The 10562-nt window shown below is 38.1% G+C and overlaps 1 long non-coding RNA gene across 1 annotated transcript; it reads left to right on the top strand.

The window, feature by feature from the left end:
• Positions 1-249: 249 nt before the first annotated feature.
• On the top strand, positions 250-8393 carry LOC141571727 (uncharacterized). The gene is made up of 3 exons (XR_012496803.2): positions 250-1225; positions 2409-2501; positions 6080-8393. It is a non-coding gene; the product is annotated as an uncharacterized LOC141571727 (long non-coding RNA).
• Positions 8394-10562: the final 2169 nt, after the last annotated feature.

Here is a 10562-nt window from a genome sequence, read left to right as displayed (position 1 = left end):
GATAGCCCTGGAACTGTCACCATACATAGGTCACAAAGGGAAGACTCTCATGTGTTCTCATGGCAAATATGATCGCCAAATAGCCAAAGAATTACTCCTCCACCCTTGTTTCTCTCTCTCTCTCTCTCTCTCTCTCTCTCTCTCTCTCTCTCTCTCTCTCTCTCTCTCTCTCTCTCTCTCTCTCTCTCTCTCTCTCTCTCTCTCTCTCTCTCTCTCTCTCTCTCTCTCTCTCTCTCTCTCTCTCTCTCTCTCTCTCTCTCTCTATCATATATATCCTCTGAATAACCATACAGTTTCTCACCAGGTTTCCAGGCTAAAGTGTAGCTGACCGCTACACTGACCGCGATTTTAAATTTTAAATTTTCATCCCATTGTACCACATTTCTGTACAGGCAAGCCTAGTGGGTTCCACACAGAAGCTACATTTCTATGAAGTATAGGTGTCCAACCAAAAGTAACTTATTTAGAACCAAAGGGATTTTTCTCTCATTCCTGGGCCGTGTAATTTCAGTCTCCCAATCATTTAGACAAATCATGTCCAATACAAGTGTTAAGTAATAATAAATAATCTTAAATTCATCAACTAATACCAGAAAATTTTTTAAAGACTCAAATGTTTTCATTCAAGGAACCCTAAACAGTGTTGACACCACAGCTGCAAAGCAACCAAAGCAGTAAGAAAGGAATAAAGCTCAAGAAACCTAAATTTCCAATGGTTCGCTGTCCAAAAATAATACTAATACATAATAAAACAACAGTTGTAAAACAAGGCATTATATACTAACAAATAATGTGTATAAAACAAGGCATAACTCATCTTAAAATATCTCTGAAATATACCATTTAATTTGTTTAATTTGTTCTTAAATGTGTCAGAGTAACTATGGTGGTTTTTAAAAATATCTGCAAATTCTTTGATATCTCCCCTTCAAGAGACAGAACTTAATTCCCATCCGCTTGAGCAAGTGAGTCACTTCTAACAGAACACGGCAGAAATGAAACTACGTATGTGATTTTGAGACGATGTCTTAAAGATCATGTGACTTCTGCCTCTTTCTCTTGGGTCACTCCCCCTGGGGTAAGCCAGCCTCCATGTTGTGAGAACACCCAGGCAGCCCTGGGGAGTGGTCCACATGGTGAAGAATTGAGGCCCCTGTCGAAGCCCAGCAGTAACTTGTCAGCCATCGGAGTCAGAAGCAATGCTTAAACCCTCATCAGCTTTCAGGTAAGTGCAACTTTGACCAACATCTTGATTGCAATTTCGTGCAAGACCCTGAGCTGCACCATTAGCTAAGCTGATCACGGATCCCTGACTCATGGAAACTGGGTGAGATACTAGACACTTATTTTCTCAAGCTGCGAAATTTGGGGGGTAAGTTCTGCAGCAATAGACAACTAATATATAATAGAATATTTGAACCATTTCTACAATTAAGATTTCTATCACATAAATGTATATTACACCACTATCTCAAACATTATTAACTTACCCATTGTCAATCGCATCCCACTAGAATGGGTGAACTGCAAAGAAAAAATTTGTTTTGTTTAGTGCTTCACACTTACAGTGAAAAATGGTGCATGACACAGGGTACGTGCTCAGTAAACATTTCTTGAGTGTCTGAATCATTTGATGAGTTTGTTATAATTTCTATTAGATAAAAGAGTAGAGGATTAAAAACTTTTCAACCATTGTTTCATCAAGAGTAAACTAAAAAAACTTCAGCAAAGGGGATAAATATTAATGACATTTTTAGTAAAGGTAGAGTAGTAACTTTTCTAATGTAATGTTAAGATAATTTTATGTAGATACAGTTATCTGTGAAATCTATTTGTTGACAAAAAAAGAAAAGACTCAAATGGAGATAAAATTCTATAATCTCCACATCGTGTTAATGAACAAACAAGTATGAGACGAGAGAGTTCTATAGAAAATCAAACAAAAATCCAAATACACACACACACACACACACACACACACACACAAAAACACACACACACACCAGAATGGGGAAGAATAGACTAAAAGTTCTCAAAAGCATGTGATTAACTCTACCAATAACTAGAAAATGTTGAGCAATTGTAACATGCATACAATGTGGTAAGTCTTCTGAGAGCCAAAATGAATAGTACGATTTTCACTTTCAGCACTTACAAAGCTGGTGTCTGTCACTTGGTTTTCGTTGTTCCAGCAGGTTTCTTATTTGCATCTAAAGATGCATATAATCAATCTCATTATTTTGCACCCATGTCCAGCTAAATCCTTCTCTACTAAATTGACTCTTTGTTCATGTCATACAATTCCTCTGTGCTCTTCCATGGCACTCATTGTGTCTTTCGCTTTCTTTGTACTCACTGGACATTAAAGAAATGCTTAGTAAATGACTATACTGTATTTCACCATTCAGGTCTAAGACAGCTTTAACAAGTCTGGGATTATCTTGTTATCAAGTCAACAAGGAGTTGAGTATCTACCACAAGCTCCTACTGTTCAAGCTGAGGTAAATGAAATAACATTTTTAAAAATTAGATAACCTTTTCTAAAAGAAAATATAGCCCACCCCCCCAAAAGTGTTACCATAGTAGACAAAATCATCACAATAGCTTTATGTTAGGCAACTGGGGGAATTGTGTATTAATTCAGCTTTCTGGCTGAATTGTGTCCCAGAGATGGAAATGATGGAAGTTCAATGAAGTCAGAAGCAGGTAAACATTTCAGAAAGAGAAAAGTTTAATGCCAGGTCTTGTATTGGTGCTTTGAGCTAAAACCAGATTGGCTTACATGTCCTGACGAAACTAATTCTAGAAAATAAAAAGAGAAAAGGGGAATGAACAAAAATAATAATAATAATAGTGCACAAGTAAATCAGTCATATAGAACTGACTTAATAATGGGTTTCCATCTTTAACAGAAAAATGATGATTGATTCTTTATGAATTATTGGTCCCTAGAGAAAAAACTAAGTCATTGGATAATCTTATGTTTGAAAGAGGAGAGAGCAGGGAGGACGAGAAGGGGTATGATGGGCCCAGGGGGGCAACATCCACATTTCTCCCTGGGTCAATTATTGTGGAAATTTAAATACTGATAAACGTCATGAGGCAAGTATACACAGCTCTCACATAATCATAATACTAGTGGGAAGAAAAATCACAGGAAAACGAAATAAGATGCTGAAATGCAGCATCATAAGTAATCTGAAATTTGCCTCCTAACCCCTCCCCTGCCCCATGAGTGCTGCCATCCTTTGCTCTCTTATCTTCCACGTCCCCAACACCACTGCTCACGTGTGCACACGTCAGGCCCTGCCTGTGTTGGCCTGGGCATACAGCAGTCAACTGAACAGATACAAATCTCCGTCCTCTTGGAGCTTACTTTTTAATATGGAGAAAACAGACAATAAATATATACAGAATGAAAAACATATATATACAGAGGGTACCAAAAAAATGTATACACGTGACTTGCATTCATCTTTTATCAGTATACATTGAGTATTACAATTTTAACACGGTTTTTTCCTTAAAGTGAGTATACATTTTTTTGGCACCCTCTGTATATATATATATATGATAAGTCAGTGTTAATTTTTTCACATTAAACAAATATCTTTTAATGAAATTTTAAAATAAGGGGGAGAAAGTCTCTGATATTAATTCACATATTTACCCTCACCTCAGAATTTTTTCTCACAAGGAGTGAGAGAACAGAGGCATTTTTGTCCCAATCATCCTCAGTCATGGGTTGAGAGCTGTTCTCAGAGGAGTGTCAAGTCCCTGACACAGAACAGGCTCCTTGGGCAAGAGAAAGCCATCAAATGGATGTAGATGCTGGCGGTAGGTCAGAGGCCCAGCTTGCTCTGGAATGCTAAAGGCTGGGGAAAGAGTGGGCCTGAGTTTGCTACCCTTTATAATTATATATGCTACATTACAAAGTGCATTAGTTAAGAAAGAAAAAGAGAGAGAGAGAGAGAGAAACAAGAAATGGAGTGCATTACTAATAGGCACACTTCCTGGGCCTCTGTGGTCCCCCTCTGGCTTTGGCCCTCCCTACAAGGGGAAGGCATCTACGCAGCTAAGAGGTCATGACCATCTGGAACCCATGCAACCCCTTCTAGACCACACTCTAAGTAGCTAGAATTCCAGAAGTCCTGCCTGGGAAGGGTAGAATTGTGTCCCCCAACTAAAAATATGTTGAGGTCCTAGTCCTCAGTACCTCAGAATGTAACTTTATTTGGAGATATGGTTTTTATATAGATAATCAAGTTTAAATGTTGTCATTGGAGTAGGCCCCACTCCAATATGACTGATGTCCTTATAAAAGGGGAAATTTGGACACGGAGGCAGACACAGTAGAGGGAAGATGATATGAGAAGACCCAAGTAGAAGATGGCCACCCTCTAAGTATGCTGTCTCAACCAGACCCGTCTCCGCTAGAAAACACAGTATTTCACATGTACCAGAGACTATTTCTATGTTCTCCATTGTTCATCAAGCCAACTAATTTGCTGTTCATATAAACTGATACGTTATTGGGGTAGGAATCTTTAGATTTGTTAGGCACCAAGAAGTAGCAGCTAAAGCTCAGACTGACACTTGTGAAGGGGCCATCAAGGATCAAACCCAAAGGCCAGGGTGGAAAGCACTCAGGAAATTATCATATGCACATTGCATTAAGCAGGAAGTGAGTCGTGCTTCAGTACAGGAAGCACACAGAATCAACAGCAGAGGAGTCAGAACGTGGAAATTTATCCTCACCGAGCAGAATAATCAAGAAGTAAGAGGTTTGCTAAAAATAGATGATTCCAAATTCAATACAGGAATGTCGGGGTAGAATGAAGCACATTCAAGCATAAAATAGGCAAAAGGCCAAGTCAGACTGCTGGCCTAGAGCTCAGGATTCTGCCTCAGGGTGAAGGAGCCATGAACCTTTGAGTCAGACCTGGGTTAAGTTGAGCTAGGACAGGTGTGAGGTACAGAAGTGCGATTATGGAAGTCTAGCATGAATGATGTTAGGCAGAAAAATAAGCAAATGCAGTCAGAAAAAAGATAGAATAATCTAGATGTTTAAACAACCACTCAATGGCAGATTGTGATTATAATGGCATTACCACAGTCGTCTAATAAAACTTCAGAATCACTCAATAAAAGGAGAATTAAAGAATGATTATTAACTTTCAAAATAAGCCTTTGATTTATAAAGTGATGACAATTATGATTAAAAATAAATAAGACATATGTTTCTATGGGCCAAGAACAAGCTATTATTTTATTTTTTAATTTAATAATCACACTAATCTTATGAGGTAAATACTATCAATAACCTCAATTTACAGGTGAAAAAAATGGATATTTAACAGGTCAAGTAATTAGGCCCAGGTTAGTAGGTACTAAGTGGCTGACTAAGGATCTAACCTAAATCTTTCTGATTCTAAAGGTTTTGTTGTTTTTTTCCTTTTGTTATTAACTACGTATTTTAATTGAGAAACTAATACATGCAAATCATGAACTATAAGGGGTTTGACAACAAATCATGAGCCATAAGTGGGTGATAGCCATTCTTTTTTACTCCAGATATTCTGCTCCCCAGTCCTCACTCCAAAAGGAACCACTATTACCAATTTTTTAATATATTCTCCTAGACATCTCTGACTCCATTTTTAACGCACATGATAACACAGTACTCTGCACCTCGTAAAGCTATTTTTCTGGACCACTACACTATATTGTTTATTTCCATATGTTAATTTATTCGGATGATATGTAAATGACGGGATTTACCCCTCCCCCAAAAAAATAATCATATACGCTCGTATGAATGCTCTTAGTAGCATCGTCCCGAAAAAACAATCTGCAAGTATACCTGTAGATAACCAACATTTTGGGGTGGTTTCAGTGTGACCGTGCCTATTAGCAGAAGCCTCTCAGTCTCCTTGAAGCCTGATGGTAATGATTTCGTGTAGCAATTATCAAAATGTGGTTTGGGAACATGTCATGGTCCCTAACACCCTCTCGGGTGCTCCACGAGGTCAAAATTATTTTCATAGTAAAACTAAGATGTTGTTTGTCTTTTTTGCAGTGGAGTTTTCCAGAGGCTACATGATGTGGAATAGTGCAACCGACTGCATGCGGAAACAGATATGAGAATTCAGCTGTCTTCTATTAAGCCAGACATTGAAGACATCTGCAAAAACGTGTTATAAAACAATGCCGTTCTTCTCATAAATTATTTTTGTTTGGGACAGTTATGTTTTATCTAAAAAGTATGTTATTTGAGCCACCACTATTAATGCTATTTTAAATGAATTATAAAGAACTGGTTCACAATTTTCTTAGTTTTAATTTCTATGATGGGTGCATACACCTCACATAAACCCACATAAGAAACCCCTGGCGTTCTTGATAATTTTTAAGAGGGTAAAGAGATCCTAAGACTAAACAGTTTGAGAACTACTGATTTGGACATTTAGAGACCCGCTTGCTGCTACATTATAAATATCGTAAACCTGGCTCCACAGGTAGAAAAATGATCTCAACATGTAAGTCGCAAGGCGAGAGGAAGAAACAAGAAGCAGGAAAAGGCCACCAGAACAACAACTCTAACTGCTAAGTGTGGGCTAAGAGTATCTTGTCACCTAAAAGCAACAGGTTTCTTTTATCTCATTTAAAACTTCTTATTTTAGAATTAGAAAAGAGCAGGATGAGCAGCGAAGCAGTTCCAAACTTAATCATCTATAGAAGAAGATAAAACAACAGAACTCAGCTATTCCAAGAGAAAGACAGCTTCCTGAGATTTCTCATACAAGCAACATTTGATGCCGGATGTAAGCGCCGTTGAAGGATTTTCATGGTCCCTTCAAATTGATTATAAGTGGAATTTGATAATATGACTAGAATGAAAACTGTAGGTAGGGATTTCCAAAAATAGGATAGGTTTCTTTCAGGTTTTCGAAATTGTAGCTAAGAAGTCTTGCTGATATGAAACAGTAGACCCTCAAGGGGCCCAATCACCTTTGTGCATAGCTCTGAGCTGACTGCACAGAAGAGCAGATAAACCCAGTCCAGCACTACGAAATGGGCATGGGGGGGCAAGTGTGACTTCCAGGGCTCCCATCTGCCCTTTTCTCTTTCTTCACCTTCACAGCATCAACCCTCCACTCTCCTCCCATTTCTACCCTGAGTTCACTGCTTTATGTCCAGTGTGCTCTGCTTTCTTGACATGAGCCAGTGTTCAGAGCTAGATGTGGGATGTCTCCTCTCTGGGCCTCAATGTACCCATTTTAAAATGGGTATAATTGAAATTTGCTAAGATAGAAGAGCCTAAATGTTCTCACCAAGGGGGAAAACATAAATATGTGACTTGATAGAGGTGTTAATTAACTAGATGGGGGGAATTCTTTCACAGTGTATCACATATCGAATCACCACGATGTATATTTTAAATAACTTACAATTATATGTCATTTATACCTCAGCAAAGCTGAAATTTTAAAAAATTATTTTTAAAAGGAGAATGCTAAATAATGCCTAAAACATAGGGTTATTAGAGTTAAATGAGAACATTTCATAAATTATAAAGCTCCAAACAATATTAGCTTATTATTGTTATTAATACCCTAAAAGTCACATCAATGTAGACTATTCATAGTAGGCATAGTAGGCACACCCCACACTAGCTGGGGGTGTCAGATGCCCCTAATACCCTGTGTGTCTTGAAGGGGACCCAGGTTAGAAGTCTTTGGCTTCAGGAGGGTGGGTGGAAATACTGTGTTTCGCTGAAAATAAGACCTAACTAGAAAATAAGCCCTAACATGATTTTTCAGGGTGACATCCCCTGAACATAAGCCCTAATGTGTCTTTTGGAGCAAAAATGAATATAAGACCCAGTTTTATTTTCGGGGAAACATGGTAGGTACTTGGGATGGGCCCTCCCCTTTCTTCTTTACTCCTCTCCTTCCACACAGCTGATCGATACTCAGGGATTCAGGGGAGCCAGCCCTTAATCTCAATGGATCCTTCGACTCCTGAATGACTGGCCCTGAGCTTTGGCCTCCCTTCCCTTCAAATTGCTATCTTCTTACCCACCCACTGTTGGGATCCACAGCCCTCCGACCTCATGCTCACTCTCTTGCACCCGGGGGCTGGCAGCACCGTGTGGGAGGATGGAGGAAACAGGGCAAAAAACAGGGAGGACTTCACACTCTCTTGGGGGATCTAGGAGGAAAGCCATGGAAGGCAAAGGAATCCCAAGTACTCAGAGGAAATGCAGTGAGATTTGGTGACGATGATGTCAGAGAAGAATGGGAGGATTCACAGGGAACATTCTGGACTGATTACAAATATGCCAAAGCAAGAACTTAAAAATATGTGTTTTTTGTAAAACTATAATTATAGCAATTATATAAAATGCTAAACATTTGTGCTTAATTACCATGCATCTCTGTGATGATTATGTTTATTGCTGGGTCTGTGTGAGCTCACCTGTATTGTTGTCTTTGATAATGACAGCACACAGCTGGGGTGCCATGCGGGGTGGTCAACAGTCCCCTGCCCTGAGCAAGAACAACAAGGCCCATAAAACACCAGCTGAGCCTGCAGGACAGTCACAGAGGCAGCTCCTTGTAAGTGTGTGTGTGTGTGTGTATGTGTGTGTGTGTGTGTATTTTCCTCCTTCTCTGTGTCTCCCATCTCTCCCTTTTAAAGACCTGCTTCAGTTTAAAGAAGAGCAAAGGTTGGCAAGTCTTGAATACTTGCTCACAGTAACTGCGTCTGGAGTCATGATTTAAGAGGTTTTTTAATGGCAGCAGCAAACTAAAACATTCAAACAAAAGGTCCTTGTGTGATTTTTAGCTGTAAAGGAATCTAGAGAGACTATCCTGATTTTATATCTCTTATGTCTTCCCCAATCTCTTATGCTATTGAAATGAATAACTAATAGGCATAAATTAAACTTTATTTCTTTCTGGAAGGTCTATGCTAACAATGACCTTATTTTTTGTAAATCATCTTCCAGGAAAAAAAGCAGTGATGAGAAGTATTTTTCCCTATTAATTTATGTGACAAGTTAAGAGCCGGGGGGAAATACAAAAATAAATAAAATCCAGCCCTTATTTCAAAGGCATTACAACATAGTACAAGTATGGATACTGTAATATAAGAAGTTATAACCTTTGCCCATTTAACAATTTACTAGGAAACTAGTAGAACAAATTTTTATATTTTCATTAAGGTTTTAGGTTTTGGGGGCAAATAAAAGAGGACAAAAATGCTTAGATTACAAAATATTATCATAATCTGCTGAACAGATGTAGCAATAATCAATGATAATTTTTTAAGTAGCAAATCCTGTATTAAGAAGCTAATCTGTGAAACAAGGATTTTTGTTGTTGTGTGCATTTATTTGTTCATTCACTTTTAGCTTTTAAATAACACATTAACCAACCACGCATTCCCTTATGCCATTTTCTGATACAGTGGATTTACTTTCATACGACATTTAGATGACAGCAAAAATTGATACTGTATACATGAATTATAAAACATTGTTTTGGAAATAATTAGAAAAGTAGATACTATAAATTAGGAATAGAAAAAAAGGGAAATAAGAAGCCGAGGTTTTTGTAAGAAAGCCCTGTACAGATCATGGATGTAATTCAGGAAAGCAAAGCTGATATCAGAATTGTCCTGAGAGCAGTTGGCAAGAGGTGATCGTGGGCAGAGCTAAGGTTACACAACCTTGAGTCCTGGTAGCAGTGAGGACAGGGGTTTAGGAAACTGAGAAATGCTTACCTATATCAAGTAGCTTAAGAAAAGTTTTCTCTGAACTTTTTCCATTGCAAGCATTCAGGTGTGCCCCTCCTGGGACCATGCTGGAACCTAGGAGACCCAAATGAACAGCTCTGGGTCATAGACCCAGAGAGGCAAGAACGTGTGGATGGAGAACGGGAAAGGGGGAAAACTACTCTTAGGGTCTATTACGTTGTAAGGTGAAAATACTTTATATAAGAGCTTAGAGAAGTGGAGAAAGAAAACCTCTGGCTGTAGTATATGACAAGGAATGGTTCCTTACTCATTATTATTACTTAAACATGTCGAAGTTATGAAAAAACATTTTTATTTAGTGTATTCATTTTATTAAATGTAAAAATATGCATAAGGGACTTTGTAAAGGCTAAATATACTTTTATCACACAAAGACTGTTACTTAATTGGATCTTTGTCAGCTTTATACAGAATTAGTGATGCTCTATGCAGAAAAGCTGTTTCTGGGACTCTCCTATAGAGATGGCAAGCACGGACTTTCCAGTTTTAACACAATAGTGGTGAAAATGCCTACACTGTTTAAGTTGAAAGCAGAATGTCAATACTTAGCTCCTTTGCTCAGTATCAGAGATATAGGACTGTATATAGGACTCTATATATATTAGTACTATAAAGACACACACACACACTCTACATATATATGTATTAGTATATATATGTATATATGTATAAAATATATATGTATATATATTTTCTAAGTGCTAGAAAATATCATATATGTGTATTTTAAGTCAAGAGAG

Source organism: Rhinolophus sinicus, chromosome 2 (genome assembly GCF_057876585.1).
Source record: "Rhinolophus sinicus isolate RSI-liver-muscle chromosome 2, RSI-T2T, whole genome shotgun sequence".
In the NCBI taxonomy this organism is placed as follows: Eukaryota; Metazoa; Chordata; class Mammalia; order Chiroptera; family Rhinolophidae; genus Rhinolophus; species Rhinolophus sinicus.
Note: the sequence above shows the minus strand (reverse complement) of the source record. Positions and strands in the feature narration are given on the sequence as shown.